This window comes from Macaca thibetana, chromosome 3, assembly GCF_024542745.1.
Source record: "Macaca thibetana thibetana isolate TM-01 chromosome 3, ASM2454274v1, whole genome shotgun sequence".
NCBI classification, from domain to species: domain Eukaryota; kingdom Metazoa; phylum Chordata; class Mammalia; order Primates; family Cercopithecidae; genus Macaca; species Macaca thibetana.
This window is the reverse complement of record NC_065580.1, coordinates 1,910,996-1,926,912: the sequence shown is the minus strand read 5'-3', so window position 1 is coordinate 1,926,912 and position 15,917 is coordinate 1,910,996. Positions and strand designations below refer to the sequence as shown.

General features: G+C 55.3%; 2 protein-coding genes across 3 annotated transcripts in view; both read left to right on the top strand.

Annotated features, from left to right (window-relative positions):
• UBE3C (ubiquitin protein ligase E3C) overlaps positions 1 to 15,917 on the top strand; it is a 542,607-nt gene that overhangs the window by 275,250 nt on the left and 251,440 nt on the right. The gene's annotated exons all lie outside the window — the stretch shown is intronic.
• DNAJB6 (DnaJ heat shock protein family (Hsp40) member B6) overlaps positions 1 to 15,917 on the top strand; it is an 84,793-nt gene that overhangs the window by 60,452 nt on the left and 8,424 nt on the right. The window lies entirely within an intron of this gene.

Sequence of the window (15,917 nt, the reverse complement as noted above, 5' to 3'; positions counted from 1 at the left end):
CTGGGCTTTTTTCTACTTGGTTAAGAAACGCTGCTCCTGTGTATCTACCTTAAAAAAGTTTAAGTCCAGACGTGGTGGCTCACGCCTGTATTCCAGCACTTTGAGTGGCCACGTGGGTGGATCGCTTGAGCCCTGGAGATCGAGGCTTCAGTAAGTCGTGATGATGCCACTGCACTCCAGCCTGGGTAATGGAGTGAGACCCTATCTCAAAAAAAAATTGAAAATATGAATCCATCTAGAACATTTGTGTGAGGTGGCCTCACTTTTTCCTCCTCTGTGGACAGTTTGTCCTTCCTCCGTGATGAATTGTGATTTAATTTTTAATGATTTGCTTGTCTGCAGCTTTTTTGGGGAGGAACTTTCGTGGTATTAACCCATCATGAGTACATTTCTTAAGGACGTGCGCGATTTCTCTCTCGTGAAGGAGAAGCAACACATCACAAGACCAGATTTTGTCCCCACTTCTCAGCGGAGCTTAGAACCATACAGAAAGTGGGCCAGGCGTGGCGGCTTCCGCCTGTAGTTCCAGCACTTTGGGAGACTGAGCCGCGTGGTGGGTGGATTGCTTGAGCTCAGCTTGGGCAGCGTGGTGAGAGTCTGTCTCCGCAAAGAACAGAAAAAATTAGCCGGGTGTGGGGGCGCGTGCCTCTAGTCCCAGCTACTCAGGAGGCTAAGGTGCGAGGATCGCTTGAGCTGGTGGAGATGGAGGCTGCAGTGAGCCAGGATTGCACCACTCGGCACTCCAGCCTGGGCAACAGAGCAAGACCCTGTACCCCGGCCCGCACAAGAAAACCCGTAGAAAGCAGAGTTAGCTGTTGGTCTTCCCCACCTGGTACTACCAGGGCTGGAAGCGTACTTGAGAGCACTACGTTTTATGGGCAGCATTTTGGGAGGGGGCTGGGGAGGGTTGGTGATGGGCACATCTGGCCACTTAATGTAGTTAAAGCCGTAGCAACTGAATGAAAAGCTTTAACATGAATTCATCGTTTCCTCTGTTATTTGAGTTTTAACATTAACATATCTAGTTCTGCTTTTGTCTTTCTTTTAAAGAGAATTGCATGGGAAGCTTCTCTGTTTTTCCTACAGATGCAGGAGCATAGCTTTGGGCTCCTGAGCTCAGGCCTTCTCAGCTCTGATGAGCTTCAGGAGAGGCAGCTGGAGGTTGAATTCTGGGGTGGGCTATGCCTTCTTATGGAAGTCCCTGATGGGAAGACTGAGGATCTCTGAGAAGAAACTAGAATGACTTGTCATTACATTTTTATGTGGAATAAGATTTAGATGTCTTTAGAAAAATAAAATTTTGTGAATATGTGAGTCTACAAAAGTCACAACATTCATTCTACCTTTTTTTTTTTCTCTTTTTTTGAGACGGAGTCGTGCTCTGTCAGCCAGGCTGGAGTACAGTGGGGCGATCTCGGCTCACTGCAACCTCTGTCTCCCCAGTAGCTGGGATTACAGGCCTGTGCCACCACACCCGGCTAATTCTTTTTGTATTTTTAGTAGAGACAGAGTTTCACTGTGTTGGCCAGGCTGGTCTCGAACTTCTGACCTCAAGTGATCCACCTGCCTTGGCCTCCCAAAGTGCTGGGATTACAGGCTTGAGCCACTGTGCCCGGCCTTTTTTTTTTTTTTTTTTTTTTTTTTTTTTTTTTGAGACATAGTCTTACTCTGTCAGCCAGGCTGGAGTGCAGTGAAGTGAACTCTGATCACTGCGACCTCCGTCTCCCGGGTCCAAGCGATTCTCATGCCTCAGCCTCCTGAATAGCTAGGACTACCGGTGTGTACCACCATGCCTGGCTAATACTTTGCATTTTTAGTAGAGATGGAGTTTCATCATGTTGCCCAGGCTGGTCTCAAAATCCTGACCTCAGGCAGTCTGCCCGCTTCAGCCTCCCAAAGTGCTGGAATTACATGCGTGAGCCACTGTGCCTGGCCCCCATGTTCCTTTTCAAGATTTATTTTAATGATTAATTATGGTGCCCTTTGTCCATCTTGATAAAAATGGGCAACAGTTAAATCCCTCCAGCGCCACAGCCTAACCAGGGAGCGGGGCAGTCTCAGGGCGATGTGTTTCTTGAGGATGCTTAGATGCCTAGGGTGCCATTTATAAAGAGTTCCTTGAATAAAAATCACACTTAGACTTTATGTAGTGGGCAGCTAGAAACAGGGAACTAAAGTCTTCCTCTCTCTGCCTCCCACAAAGCCCAGGCACCCCACCCAGCACCATGCCGTCAACCGTGGGGACAGGCAGCCCAAGGCCGCAGGGAGAGGGGCCCCAGGAGGCCTGGCCTTGTGGGGTGAGGCTGCGGTGCACCCTGGGCCCCCTCCTCTGCTCTCAGTGTGTGAGTCCACTCTCTCTGCTGCCCTCTGGGGTACTCCGTGGACCGCAGCTGTGTCCATACTAAAACATGAACAAAGGCTGTAATTTCCAGCTTTCATAGCCCTGGAAACTCTTTGTCAGGGTATTGTATATTGTGAGTTCCTGGGAAATGGGCACAAATCAAAGGGACCCAGCTCTGGGAAGGGAGGCCACAGTGTACGCCCCGAGACTGAGGAACTTCAGACAGTTCCAGTCTAAGGGGTTTTTCAGGCATAAACACCCACTGCCTGCCTCCTTTTCTACATGGGAAGGCCGACCCCACAGTGCGCATTAGTTGGTTTCCATCTGAAAAGGGTCCCGAACCTGCCACAGGGCATGATGCCAGTGGTAGCTGAGTGTGCCTCACTCCAGGTCCTCCTGGAGTTATCCTCACACTCAGCTGAGGGATGCTGTCCACACCGCTCTCACCGATGTGGATGTGTGCACGCGGTGTGGATGTGCGTCCGTAGCTACCCCTTGAGAAGTAACCCGCGCTGCATGCTTCCTGGGAGGTTGATGAGCTGCACTGAGGTGGTGACTCTCAGCACGTGGCCTCCACTCACACAAGCATCTGGCTTCTCCTTGAACCTGTGTTGTGCACCAGCCCCAGGAGCCACCGAAGAGTCAGACCCAGTCAGGGCCGTCCAGCCAAGGTGGGGGTGGTGTGGGTGAACGGCGTCCTGCAGTTGCTGGGCCGGAACCTCTGTATCGCTGCGGTGGTGGTTTAAGCTCTGACGCTGGTGGGAATGCCGACCCCAGCAGCGCTTCTGGGAGTCTTTTGGCCTTTTGTTGGCAGTGCTTCGTGAGCCTCTTATGCTGGAGGGAATCCAACAGGAGACTTTCCGCCTCATCCTCAGCCTTCGCCCGTGCTCTGATTTCCTCCTGTGTCCCCCTGTGTGCTCCCGTGCCACCATCCCTCTCCCAGCTGGACCCTGGGCACGTCCCCGTGCCATCAGCCAGTGCGCTCTTGCAGTAGTTACTTCCAAACCAACCTTCACATCTTCCTTCTCTGGAGCCACCTCTTCATAAGTAGCCATGAAGGGTTAACTGTGGCACCTGTTCTTCCTCCCCACCTCTGCCCTTCCTGCTTCTCAATTCAGCTTCTATGTCACAAGCCCATCACGTGGCTGGCAAAAGCAAGTCACTCTCCTGTTTAAAACTGTTCAGGAGCCTGGGCGTGGTGGCCCACGCTATAATCCCAGCTACTCGGAAGGCCGAGGCAGAATTACTTGAACTGGGAGGCGGAGTTTGCAGTGAGCTGAGATCACGCCACTGCACTCCAGTCTGGGCAGCAGAGCGAGACTCTGTCTCAAAACAAACAAAAACCTGTTCAGCCTTCGTAGCTGCTCTGTCCTGTGTTGAAGCCAGGTTCCTAGTGTTTCCCCAGCAGACGGGGTCTGCCGTTCCAGGGCTGTTCCACGCGCCTTTGTATCTGCAGAGTGCAGACAGCACCGCCTTGCTGCGTTGTTTGAAGTCTGTCCACCACTGAGCTCCCGAGGAGTGAGAGCAGGGTCTTGCTGGGTGTCCCCAGTGCCCGGCACACATTAAATGTTCGAATGAGCCGATCTTCTGATGGGCCAGCATGCGTTTTTGGTTGTTTGAACAATCTGCAGTGTGTAAGTGGTATTCCTAATTTGTGTAAGTAGGGACTAACCCCCCAATCTCTCAAAAAAGTCAAAGAAAGGAGCAGTCTCCCCAGGGGCCTCGTGGATTGTGCGTATTTGGGAAAAGTGTTTTTATCTGCAGGAGTTTGTTTTCATCTGCGTGTTATCAGCCAGGCTCCTGCACTCCATTCAGACTCCATTTGGGGAAGAAACTGGAGCCTCCGATAAGATGGCCATGCCCGCGGCAGCTGCGGAACATTCCTCTAATAGCTTCTCGATGATTTCAGTGTGTTTTTGGCTCGGGGGGATGCTGGCAGATCTTGTTTCTGTTTTTAAATTTTATTTAACTGTGGTTACAAAACAGGATGTTTTCTGGTATATTTAGTTCCCCCAATAAAAAGAAACTTGAACCGTTGTAACCAGCCTATATTTTAGTAATTTATAAGGTTTAATATTTAATTCACGCACAGGAAGAAGCAGAAATTATACCCAAACAGTAAATTATCTATGGGCTGTAGAATTAGAAGTGACTTGTTTTTTCTACAACTAATGTGTATTGCCTTTTCAGGACAAATTGCTGAACTAAAATTGTTTAAACAATTAGTGGTAAATTTCCAAAGAAGAGTAATTAATGGTATTACATGGAAAGTTTTAAAAGGCTATATAGAGATTTTAGAAAGTAGCTTTCAGAAAGTGGTGTTGACTCTAGGAGGGTGAGACAGAATGGCAGTGAATGCCCTTTTTTGGTTTTAATTTGGGGAATTTTAGGTTAATTTGTGGGAAAGTTGAGTTGTTTTCTAAAGGATGTTTGTAGAAGTTCCACTGACAAGTTTGTTGGGGGTTCTTCGTGTGAGATCTTGCACACGTCAGTTTGCTTGACTGGAAGGTTCTGAGCAGCTTTTGCAGGGCAGGTCCATGTGGCCCCCCACTATCCCCTGCCCCGTCTGGTGACGCTTATGCCTGGAAGGGAGGTCTTTCCCCTCCTGATGAGTAGGTGCCAGGAGAGTGACCCTGCCCCTGCTTGGTGCTAAAGACCAGCCCTGACCGCGTGAGGACATTTTGGCCAGTGGTGGTCCACGTAGACTGCGGGGGTTGTGTAAGGTTAGGACGGCATTTTCACTGCGTGTGATCCAGGTTTGCATCCTTGCCATTGAGCTACAGCTGCCTGCAGTGCTCAGTGTTGGGATGGTGGCACAGGTGTGTGGCCTAGCAGCAGTCGGCCGGGCCCTGCAGCCTGGGTGTGGAGTGGGCCGTGCCTTCTAGGCCTGAGTGCGGTGACATCACCTAACATACCCCTCTTGCTAAGCTGTGTGTGATCTATGTATCTATATCTCTATCTATCTATATTTTTTGGAGATGGAGTCTCGCTCTGTTGCCCAGGCTGGAGTGCAGTGGCACATTTGTGGCTCACTGCAACCTCCACCTCCTGGGTCCAAAAGTTGGCAGGAGCTTCTACTGAGAAGGGGCACTTGACCCTCGGGTGGGCTGTGTTTAAGTTCTTGGCGCTGGAATTACCTTTGTCTTGCAGCCTCCATCGCTGGTGGTTGGTGTCTCCTCAGCAGGCTCACCGCCGGGGCTGTTGCGTCCGCCTGGCATGTTGGCTGTGCGTCTGGGATGAAGCCCGGGTGGAAGTCGAGGGTGTGGATGAGGCACACAGGTCCTGAGGCAGGGCGGGAACTGGGGTGGGCGAGACATGAGTGGGTCATGGAAGGATCTTTCTGGAAGTGAGTTGGTCACTGTGAACCCTGCAGAGGGGCCCTAGGCACCAACGTTAGGTCACAAAGGCGTGGAAGGTAGGTGGTACTGGAGCCCCGACCCTGGCCAGCCCTTGGCTTGTTTCTGTGTGTGGCTGTGACCCTTGACTCTGGATTCCTAGGAAGCCGAAAAGGTTTGATGACCTCTGTCTGTCTGAAAGGGGGAGGTGAGGTAAAACCACTCCTGAGAGGGACTTACCCGCTGTGGCCCCGCCCTGTGCAGAAGCCGCGGGTTTTGATGGTGCCGGCAGCCACGGGCCTCCTCGCCTCTGATTGCTCTGGCCCACCCCGAGCCCCTCACCTCCTGCAGGGCTTACTGTGACCTGGGCTGCTCCTCCTGTATCAAAGGATTGCTGGCAGTCAGAGCTCTTCAGTCGCGTACATGATTTATATAACTTATATTTCTTTCTTTTTTTGAGAAGGAGTTTCACTCTGTTGCCCAGCCTGGAGTGCAACGGTGCCATCTTGGCTCACCGCTACCTCCGCCTCCTGGGTTCACGTGATTCTCCTGCCTCAACCTCCCGAGTAGCTGGGATTACAGGCGTGCACCACCACACCCGGCTAATTTTGTATTTTTAGTAGAGACGGGGTTTCTCCATGTTAGTCAGACTGGTCTTGAACTCCTGACCTCCGGTGATCTGCCCGCCTCGGCCTCCCAAAGTGCTGGGATTACAGACGTGAGCCGCTGCGCTCAACCAACCTAATTTATATTTCTTAAGGAATGGAAAGAGCACAGAGACCTGTTCATATGGTGGATGTAGCAGTTTTTAAAAGTGAATGTAGATTTGAAGTCACGACGTCTGTGTGTGAGTTTTTGGGGACACGGTTCAGCCTATAACAGGGGAAGTAAATCAGGTATAAAAATGTGTCAAGGTGAGTGGAACTAAGGGGAGAGAGCTGTGACGTGAAGCATCACGCAATAAAGAAATTCCTGCCTATTAGAAACAGAGGTGGGAAGGGGACTGAGTATGCCCTGACCTCTGCAGCAGTGGCCCTCCTGCCGCTGTCTCCATGCGCCCCTCCCAGACCTTTCCAGTTCCCCAGCAGCGGGCCGGCGCCCCGCCTGCCTTCTCTGTTCCAGAGGCCGGCTCTTCCTGCATGTGGACCCTCTCAGAATGGTTGGAGCCCGGAGCCCACAGGCTGCTCATCTTAGCAGAAGCCTTGAGGGCTCCTCTCCCTCGGTCGCTGCGACGGAGGGAGCCCGTCCACTCTCTGTGGCTTCCGTTCTTCAGGCTGCTGTTGTGTTGAGAGCGGTTCTGCTGCACTCAGCCTTGACAACTGGGTTTCATCCTCGTTGTATTTTCTTATAGAGATGGCGTCTCCCTATGTTGCCCAGGCTGGTCTCGAACTCGTGGGCCCATGTGATCCTCCCTGCTTGGCCTCCCAGAGTGCAGGGATCCCAGGCGGGGTCCGCTCTGGCCTTGTCCCCATTTTAAAGATGAGGGGACGGTGGAAGCAGAGGGAAGGCACCTCTTCTTCTCTGAGCTGCACCCCTTCCACGGACACCCCTTCCACGGACACCCCTTCCACGGGCACCCCTTCCACGGACACCCATGCTTCCACGCACACCCATGCTTCCACGGACACCCATGCTTCCACGGACACCCATGCTTCCACGGGCACCCATGCTTCCACGGACACCCATGCTTCCACGGACACCCATGCTTCCACGGGCACCCCTTCCACGGGCACCCCTTCCACGGACACCCATGCTTCCACGGGCACCCCTTCCACGGGCACCTATTCTTCCACGGACACCCATGCTTCCACGGGCACCCCTTCCACGGGCACCTATTCTTCCACGGACACCCATGCTTCCACGGGCACCCCTTCCACGGGCACCTATTCTTCCACGGACACCCATGCTTCCACGGGCACCCCTTCCACGGGCACCTATTCTTCCATGGACACCCATGCTTCCACGGGCACCCCTTCCACAGGCACCCATGCTTCCACGGACACCCATGCTTCCACGGGCACCCATGCTTCCAAGGGACACATGCTTCCACAGGCACCCATGCTTCCACGGGCACCCATGCTTCCACGGACACCCCTTCCACGGACACCCATGCTTCCACGGACACCCCTTCCACGGACACCCCTTCCACGGACACCCATGCTTCCACGGACACCCCTTCCACGGACACCCATGCTTCCACGGACACCCCTTCCACGGACACCCATGCTTCCACGGACACCCCTTCCACGGGCACCCATGCTTCCACGGGCACCCATGCTTCCACGGGCACCCATGCTTCCACGGACACCCATGCTTCCACGGACACCCATGCTTCCAAGGACACATGCTGCCCATGCAGTGGTGGGTGCAGCACAGTCCCACTGCTGAGTGGCTTGGCCTGCAGCGAGTCCCCCACCACCTGCCATGCTCTCCTGCTGGCCATGGGGCGGGCATGGGGTGAAGGGGTTGCCTGTGGTGGCCACAGGGCCATGTGTGCTTTGAGTTAGGAGGCATGCTGGCCACAGCACGGGGCAGGCGTGGGGTGAAGGGGTGACCTGTGGTTGCCGCAGGGCCATGTGTGCTTTGAGCTTGGCGCTGTCACGCTACTCGGCATCCATCTCTATTCAGAGACAAGCACCTCCCGGGCTGGCCAGACTGCTCACACCGCCTCCACCTCCGTAGGCTGAGGGAGCTGGGTCCCAGGGGAGGGTTGTGGGCAGGGCGTGGCAGGAGAAGTAGCAATGTGTCTTGGGGGGTCACTGTTTCTTCCATCCCAGGGGCCTGTGGTACATGGGTGGCCCCGATTTAAAACAAGGAATATGGAGCCTGTGGTTTCTTATTTAAAGGAAGCCACTGTTTGACACCTGCACTTTTCCAGGGCAGGGTAAACTGGAACATTGTTAGAATCGGGAGCAGTCATCACCTTGGGCCACGGAGAAACTCCACGGACCCCTACTTTCTCCATCAGCCTTCTGGTCTGCCTTCGTACTGTGAACCAGGAGTATCTGAGATGGTCTCAGTCAGCGCAGGAAGTTTATTTTGCCGAGGTTGAGGACGTGCCCGTGATACAGCCTCAGGAGGCCCTGACGACAGGTGCCTGAGGTGGTCGGGGCACAGCTTGGTTTTATGCACCTCGGGGAGACATGAGGCGTACCTACACACAAGATGTACGTTCCGGAAAGGTGGGACAGCTGGAAGTGGGGATGGGGGCTTCCGGGTCATAGGTGGATAAGACAAATCGTTGCTTTCTGTTGAGTCTCTGATCAGCCTTTCACTGAATACATAATCCACGTGTGAGAGGGGGTAGAGGAAGGGCCACGTGTGCCTTAGTCTGGCTCCGTGAAACAACAGGGCAGAGGAAGCAGTCAGATACGCGTTTGTCTCAGGGGAGCAGAGGGATGACTTTGAGATCTGTCCTTTGTCTGCACCTGTGAAGGTAAGCTGTCCACTCACATTGCCAGGGTGAAATCCCACACAACTGCTCTAGGGTAAAGATCTTGAGCCCCACAGGGAATTTCCTTGTGCACAAATTGTGAGGGAGGTGTGTGGCCTTTGTTTTTTTTTGAGACGTTGTCTCACTCCTGTTGCCCAGGCTGGAGTCCCGTGGTGCAGTCTCAGCTCGCAGCAACCTCCGCCTCCTGAGTCCACGTCAAGCGATCCTCCCAGCTCAGCCTCCTGAGTAGCTGGGACTGCAGGCGTGCACCCCTGGGCCCAGCTGTAGCCACCTTCTTTAGGAATAAAATGGGAGGCAGGTGTGCCCAACACAGTTCCCAGCTTGCTTTCTCCCTTTAGCTGAGTGATTTTGGGGTCCCGAGATTCATTGTCCTTTCACAATACCTTGTTTCCCAAATTAGCAACCAAGGAGAGCGGTTACATTTGCCCCGGGGCTTTAGGGGGAAGTGCGGCCCACCCTGTGTGGACTCCCAGCGGAACCAGAGGCTGCTCCAGAGACTGCAGTGCCTTCCTGTCCACCCTGACCCAGGAGCCTCAGTGTTGAACGAGGGGCACTGGCTGTTTCTTGAGGGTGGGAAGGAACACCTTTCAGCCTACTGTGCAGGGTTTTTTTTTTAAGGCAGGATTTCTGTTACCCAGGCAGGAGTGCAGTGGTGCGATCACAGCTCACTGCAGCCTCGAACTCCTAGGCTCAAGCAGTCCTCCCAGCTCAGCCCCCCGAGTAGCTGAGACTACAGGCGTACACCACTACACCTGGCTAATTTTTTCTCTTTTTTGTAGAGATGGGGTCTCACTGTGTTGCCCAGGCTGGTCTCAAACTCTTGGGCCCAAGTGATCTTTAGCCTCCACTTTAGCCTCCCAAAGTGCTGGGACGACAGGTGTGAGCTGACACTTCCAGCCCTACTGTGCAGTTTTGTTTCATTTTCTTTTTTTGAGACAAAGTCTTAATCTGTCACTTAGGCTGGAGTGCAGTGGTGTAATCACAGCTCATTGCAGCCTTGAATCCCCTGGGCTCAAGTAATTCTCCCACCTCAGCCTCCAGAGTGGCTGGGACTGTAGGCGTGCAACAGCGCACTGGGCTAATTTTTGTATTTTTTTCTTTTGATAGAGATGGGGTCTGTCTTTTTTTGATAAGGAGTCTCGCTCTGTTGCCCAGCCTGGAGTGCAGTGGTGCAATCTCAGCTCCCTGCAACCTCTGCCTCCCAGGCTCAAACGATTCTCATGCCTCAGCCTCCTGAGTAGCTGGGACTACAGGCACATGCCACCACACCCAGCTAATTTTTACATTTTTAGTAGAGACGGGGTCATGTTGCCCAGACTGGTCTCAAACTTCTGACCTCAAATGATCCGCCTGCCTCGGGCTCTCAAAGTGCTGGGATTATAGGCGGGAGCCACCGTTCCGGGCTGAGATGGGGTCTTTCTGTGTTGCCCAAGCTGATCTCGAAGCTAAGCTGGTCTCAAACTCCTGGGCTTAGGTGATCCTCCTGCCTCAGCCTCCCAAAGTGCTGGGATGACAGGTGTGAGCCACTGCGCCAGCCTGTGCACACGTGTTTTTAAAAGGATTGGTGTAACAGTTACTTGTGTGAACACATTGATGTGGTCTGGGCCCTTCCCTGCACGAGAGGACTGGTGGAATCCTCAGAACTGCAGGCATGTGGAGCGCCGGAAGCAGGGTCCTTGGGTCACCGACAGGCCAGTCTTCCAGGTCCTCTCGCACGTGGGACGCAGCGATGGTAGAGATAAGAGGGTGGTGTGGCGGGGAACTCCTGAATCACACAAGGACGTGTTGTGCGATAGCTGTGTGAGCTCTAGCAGGATGTTCGAGAGCATGTCCTGGGGGCGCTTTGCCGTGGGAGAGGGTGTTGCTGTGGGAAGTGTGCTGAGTTGTGTGTTCCTCGGCCCTCCGCGTGGCGCCTGCTTCCAGGCTGTGCATGAGGCTGGCTTGTCCCGTCCTGGGATGCTGGCAGGAGTGCGGGTCTGTGCATTCCCACATCTTGTGAGGCACGTTTCTCAGCATCAGCAGCCCCAGCTCCTTCCTCCTCGTGGTCCTTCCTCGTTGTGAGTGGGAGGCGGATGGGCCGGGGGGCAGGGTTGCTAAGAACACCTGCCTTACTGTCTGGGGGGTTCCCAGGGTTCACGCGGTGGCCCTGTCAGCCCTGAACACGGAGAGCCACTGCCTGTGAGGCCCTGGGGCATCTCTGGAGAGCCTGTCATGGCCTGGAGCTCACCATGCAGTCTCCTGGGACCTTGACAGACTGTACCAGGCTGCATCCTGCGCCAATGAAACCCGAACCTCGGGGCTGATCCCATTGTGGCCAGGAGGGAGATGGGATAATGCTGGGCCTGGGAGGGACTGGGAGGCCGAGTCCAAGGCAAGGGCCGTGGGGCGGTGCCTGTTCCGGTTCTCCTGCAGCCGGTCTGTCTGTCCTGCCTGCCGCGACTGCTCTCCAGCCACTTTCTCTTTTTTATTTTTCCTTGCTGGAAAGCTGTAGGAGGCAGTGGGGTGGGAAAGCTCCATGCACAGTGTAGGTTAGAACCTTGGAGGCAATGGCTTCACCTGCCAGTGAGGTGGGGAACAGAGCCTCCAGCAGTGCCGGCGTGTCGCTGGGGCGGCTGCAGCAGGAGGACGCCCAGAGCCTTGGCCCTGAACAGATAGAACCATCGAGGCCGAGTCGGGTAGTCCTCCTGTTCAGACCAACTGTGTGTCCCTTTTGTCAGACAGCTGATGACCCCTGCTGGCACATCTGCGTCCCAGCCGGGAGGCGGCCGTTCCCTGTCCATGCCAGCCGTGCACCGTGCCCACGGGAGGCTCAGTGTGGGGGTTTGGAGCAGCGGCGTGCTGTGTGACTCCCCAGGTGATAAGGCGGTCCTCATCTCCACCTTCATCTTCTTTCCTCAAGTCACTTTTCCTGGCACCTCACTGACCATGAGGTTTCATGGGAACCTTGGGGAGTCCCTTGTGTGCTTGGCCTGGGGACACAGAACTATGTCTGACCGCTGGGGCCAGAAGGGTTTGCCGAGAGACCAGACCTGAGCAGCTGCTGTCTACCTGCCACGTGTGCCAGCCCCAGCCCTCCTCCAAAGTGAGTGGGGGGAGGGAGGCTTCTGGGTGTTGCCGGGACCTGGCCGGGGGCGGAGCGGCTGAGCCGAGCAGGAGAGGATAGGGATGCAGGCGTATCCGCAGGAGCCAGGCTGCCCTGTGGATGTGGCTGTGGAGCCTGCACCTTTCTCCCCCAGTCACTCCAGGGCTGCTCTGAGCCCGCAGCTGGCCAGCTCAGCGGCCCGGGGTTAGAAGGAGTGCACCGTCCTTGCCTGCCCAGTGGCCTCAGCCTCTGAGGAGATGATGCAGGGAGCTTTGGATGCTGCAGGTGTCTTCAATATTCATTTTCAAAGTATCAGTTTTCAGTCTCAGTGGGGCCTTTTTCTAAACAAACGGTAGAAGCAGAACCTCTCCCAGAGCAGCTCCGAAGGAGGCTGGACCTTGAGGGCGGGAAGCCCTGGTTGAGGCTGGACCAGAAGCCTGGCCCCCAGGCGATGCGATGGCAGCCCCGGCTGACCCACAGCGCTCTGAAAACGGGTCCTTGGACGCCCGCCCAGGGGCGTGTTTTCACCTGCGGACCAGGGGTGCGGGGGACAGTGGGAGGCGGGGGTTCCCAACTGCAGCTGAGCTGGAAGTGCGTAATTTCAAGTGGCAGCGAGACTGGGCGTCCCAGAGCCAGGATGAGCCAGGATGTGTGGGGTTACCCTGCCCCCCTTTTCCCTCCCCACGGAGTGGGGCGGGTGAGCGGCTCCCGCTTGGCTCTGAAGCTCCCGGGCACTGGGGTGTGTGGCTGGGCCAGGCAGTGGGTGGCTCTTCTGGTGGCAGTCACAGAGCTCCTGCTGCATCACTGTGCCGGGGAAGACTTCACAGCTATGGATATTTAGGGTCCAGTTCAGTGTGTCACACACCAGAAACTTTAAATTTTTTTCTCAAATGTTCTACATTAGTTGGCAAAGTATAATCTTCAAAGTCATGGCGGAGTATTGGGTGTAATCCTCCTGGAGGCGGGAACGGGCTTGGCACCGGCAGGTTCCGGTTGGCCCTTTGCTGCTGTGTGTGTGGGTCCCCTCGTCTCTCCTCTCTCCCTCCAAGGTGGGACGTGGTGCCCTGGGAGCAGCTGTGCTGAGTCTCTCCTTGGTGTCCAAGGGGCTGGGACGGTCCAGGGTCCACAGATGTCAACAGGGCAGCCTGCCCCTTTGAGTTTCCGTGTCAGATCTGGAAGCCATGTTGCCACACAACAGCAAGTTCGCAGCACTGTCTCCATGTGTCCCGCTCTCCTGCCAGGGTCCAGGCAGCTGGGAAACAGCTTGGTTTGCTGAGAAGCTGCATCCTGGGTGTCCTTGTCCCAGAGCCCTCCTCGCTCCCAGCCTGCAACTGGGGCCTGGTCAGGGGACCCTGGCATGTTTCCTCCTGCCGCGGGCACGCTCAGGAAGTGCTGTGTGTGCATGACACCCGCACGCACGGCCTGTGTGCTGGGGGCTGTTTTCCTTCACTCACATCATAGAATCGCAGACAGCAGCCCTGCCACCTGTTCATTCTGCCCGTGAGCACACGGAGTTCCCAAGGGGAGAACTGGCCCCGGGCTAGGTGACCCCTCTCAGCTCAGCAGTTCTGCGTGATGCCGAGACATGCGTGTGTTCTCCTGGTGTAGCCATCTCAGCAGGGGCCCTGGGGTCCCCTGGCAGGACGTGCGGGCCGGTGTTGACAATGGGTGTCATAGGTGAAGGACGTGCAGGCCGGTGTTGACAATGGGTGCCATAGGTGAAGCCTCACAGCCTGCATTTACGGTGCATGGTTAAATGGTCCCCAAAATTACATTCTGTGTTCACAGTGTGGGGAAATAGGATGGGGGTAGAAGGTGACATCTGAGGCCTGCGCCTCCTCTTGGGTTTGCTGAGTTCCAGAAACGACCGAGCCCTGTGGGCGCCGTGCTGCAGCTTTAGGGTTTTGTGAGGCTTGCCCTCCCCTCTGGGGACACGCAGGCCCCAGGTTGCGAGTTGCCCAGGTCTTGGAGATGAATTCTGCACTCGTGTGAGGGTCTTCCTTAGGTGAGCATCACCATCATGGTCTCCAAGGACCAGAGCCTGGCCTGAGGGGACAGCCTGAGAGCAGGTTCCTTCCTGACCTCAGAGCCAGTTGTGTCCGTTGTGGGTGATCACATTTGAGCTCCTGGGGCGGGCCCCGGGCCTGGCACTCAGCATGGAAGTGGCGTACGGGCCAGTTTAATTGGAGAAGCCCCTGAATGTCCGTCGATCTCAGTCCGTTGCGTTTCAGGCGCGTTTCAGTGGCTGAGTGCTCCTTAGTGCCAGCGGGGAAGTGAGGAGGACGGGCCGCCTCTGGCATAAACTCCGTGCTGTGCCACGGGAGGGGTCTGCCTCGCTTTACATCTGCGCAGGGCTTGGGGCCCGAAGTGCTGGGTGCGACACGTTTTAGACACATTTTAGAGTTTGCAGAGGGACGAGGAATCCACCAGCTACAGCCTCACACGCTTTGCTCCTGGAGCTGCCGCTGCCTCCCTCACATCCACACAGCGACTGTCACTCACACCTTCAGAGAATCACAGTGGAGATCATTCTGCGAATATTGTTTTCTTATTTTTATTCCTCGTATCCATCAGTGTTCAAAACATTTTTTCTGTATTTTTTTTTTTGAGATGGAGTCTCACTGTGTCCCCCAGGCTGGAGTGCAGTGGCGCGATCTTGGCTCACTGCAAGCTCCACCTCCCAGGTTCTCACCATTCTCCTGCCTCAGCCTCCCGAGTAGCTGGGACTACAGGCGCCTGCCACCTCGCCCGGCTAATTTTTTGTATTTTTAGTAGAGACAGGGTTTCACCGTGTTAGCCAGGATGGTCTTGAACTCCTGACCTCATGATCTGCCCGCCTCAGCCTCCCAAAGTGCTGGGATTACAGGCGTGAGTCCCCGCGCCTGGCCTATATTTCTTTTTTTTGTGTGTGTGTGTGTGTGTTTTTTTTTTGTTTGTTTTTTGAGACGGAGTCTCGCTCTGTCGCCCAGGCTGGAGTACAGTGGCGCAATCTCGGCTCACTGCAAGCTCCGCCTCCTGGGTTCACGCCATTCTCCTGCCTCAGCCTCCTGAGTAGCTGGGACTACAGGCGCCGCCACCTCGCCTGGCTAATTTTTTGTATTTTTAGTAGAGACGGGGTTTCACCGTGGTCTCGATCTCCTGACCTTGTGATCCGCCCGCCTCGGCCTCCCAATGACTTTTTCTGTATTTCAAAAGATTAATAAAAGCACAACTTTTCAGAGCATTGAGGAGCCGGCCTGTCTTGGGGGTGTGTGTGTGTTGTGCGGGGCCAGAGCTGGCGCTGCACTGGCGTGGCCCTGCCTTGGGCGGAGCTGTGGCTCCCGTGGGCACCGCTGCCGCGGCCACAGATTTATTCCAGCACGAGGCGGAGAGGGGGCGTCTTCTGTGTGTGGACTCGGAGGATGAAATCGCCAGCTGGACCCAGAGCCTTTCTTCCCCAGGGTGGCCCAGCTGGCTGATTCCGACAGTGAATTTGTCAGCCCTGGGCTGTGATTTCAGGGGGGCACTCTCGCTCTTGGAAGGGGCGTGTTGGTTGTGCCAAAGCTGGTGGGGCGGGGAGCCGCTTCTTCAGGAGAGAGAGGGGTGATTTTCAGATGACTCTCTTCCCACTCGGAGCGTTAAGTTCTGGCCCCAGTGGTGCCACCGAAGAAAGGCGATAACCTCTTTCTCCTCCCCAGAGATGACGCGTCTGTCAGGGAGACCTTG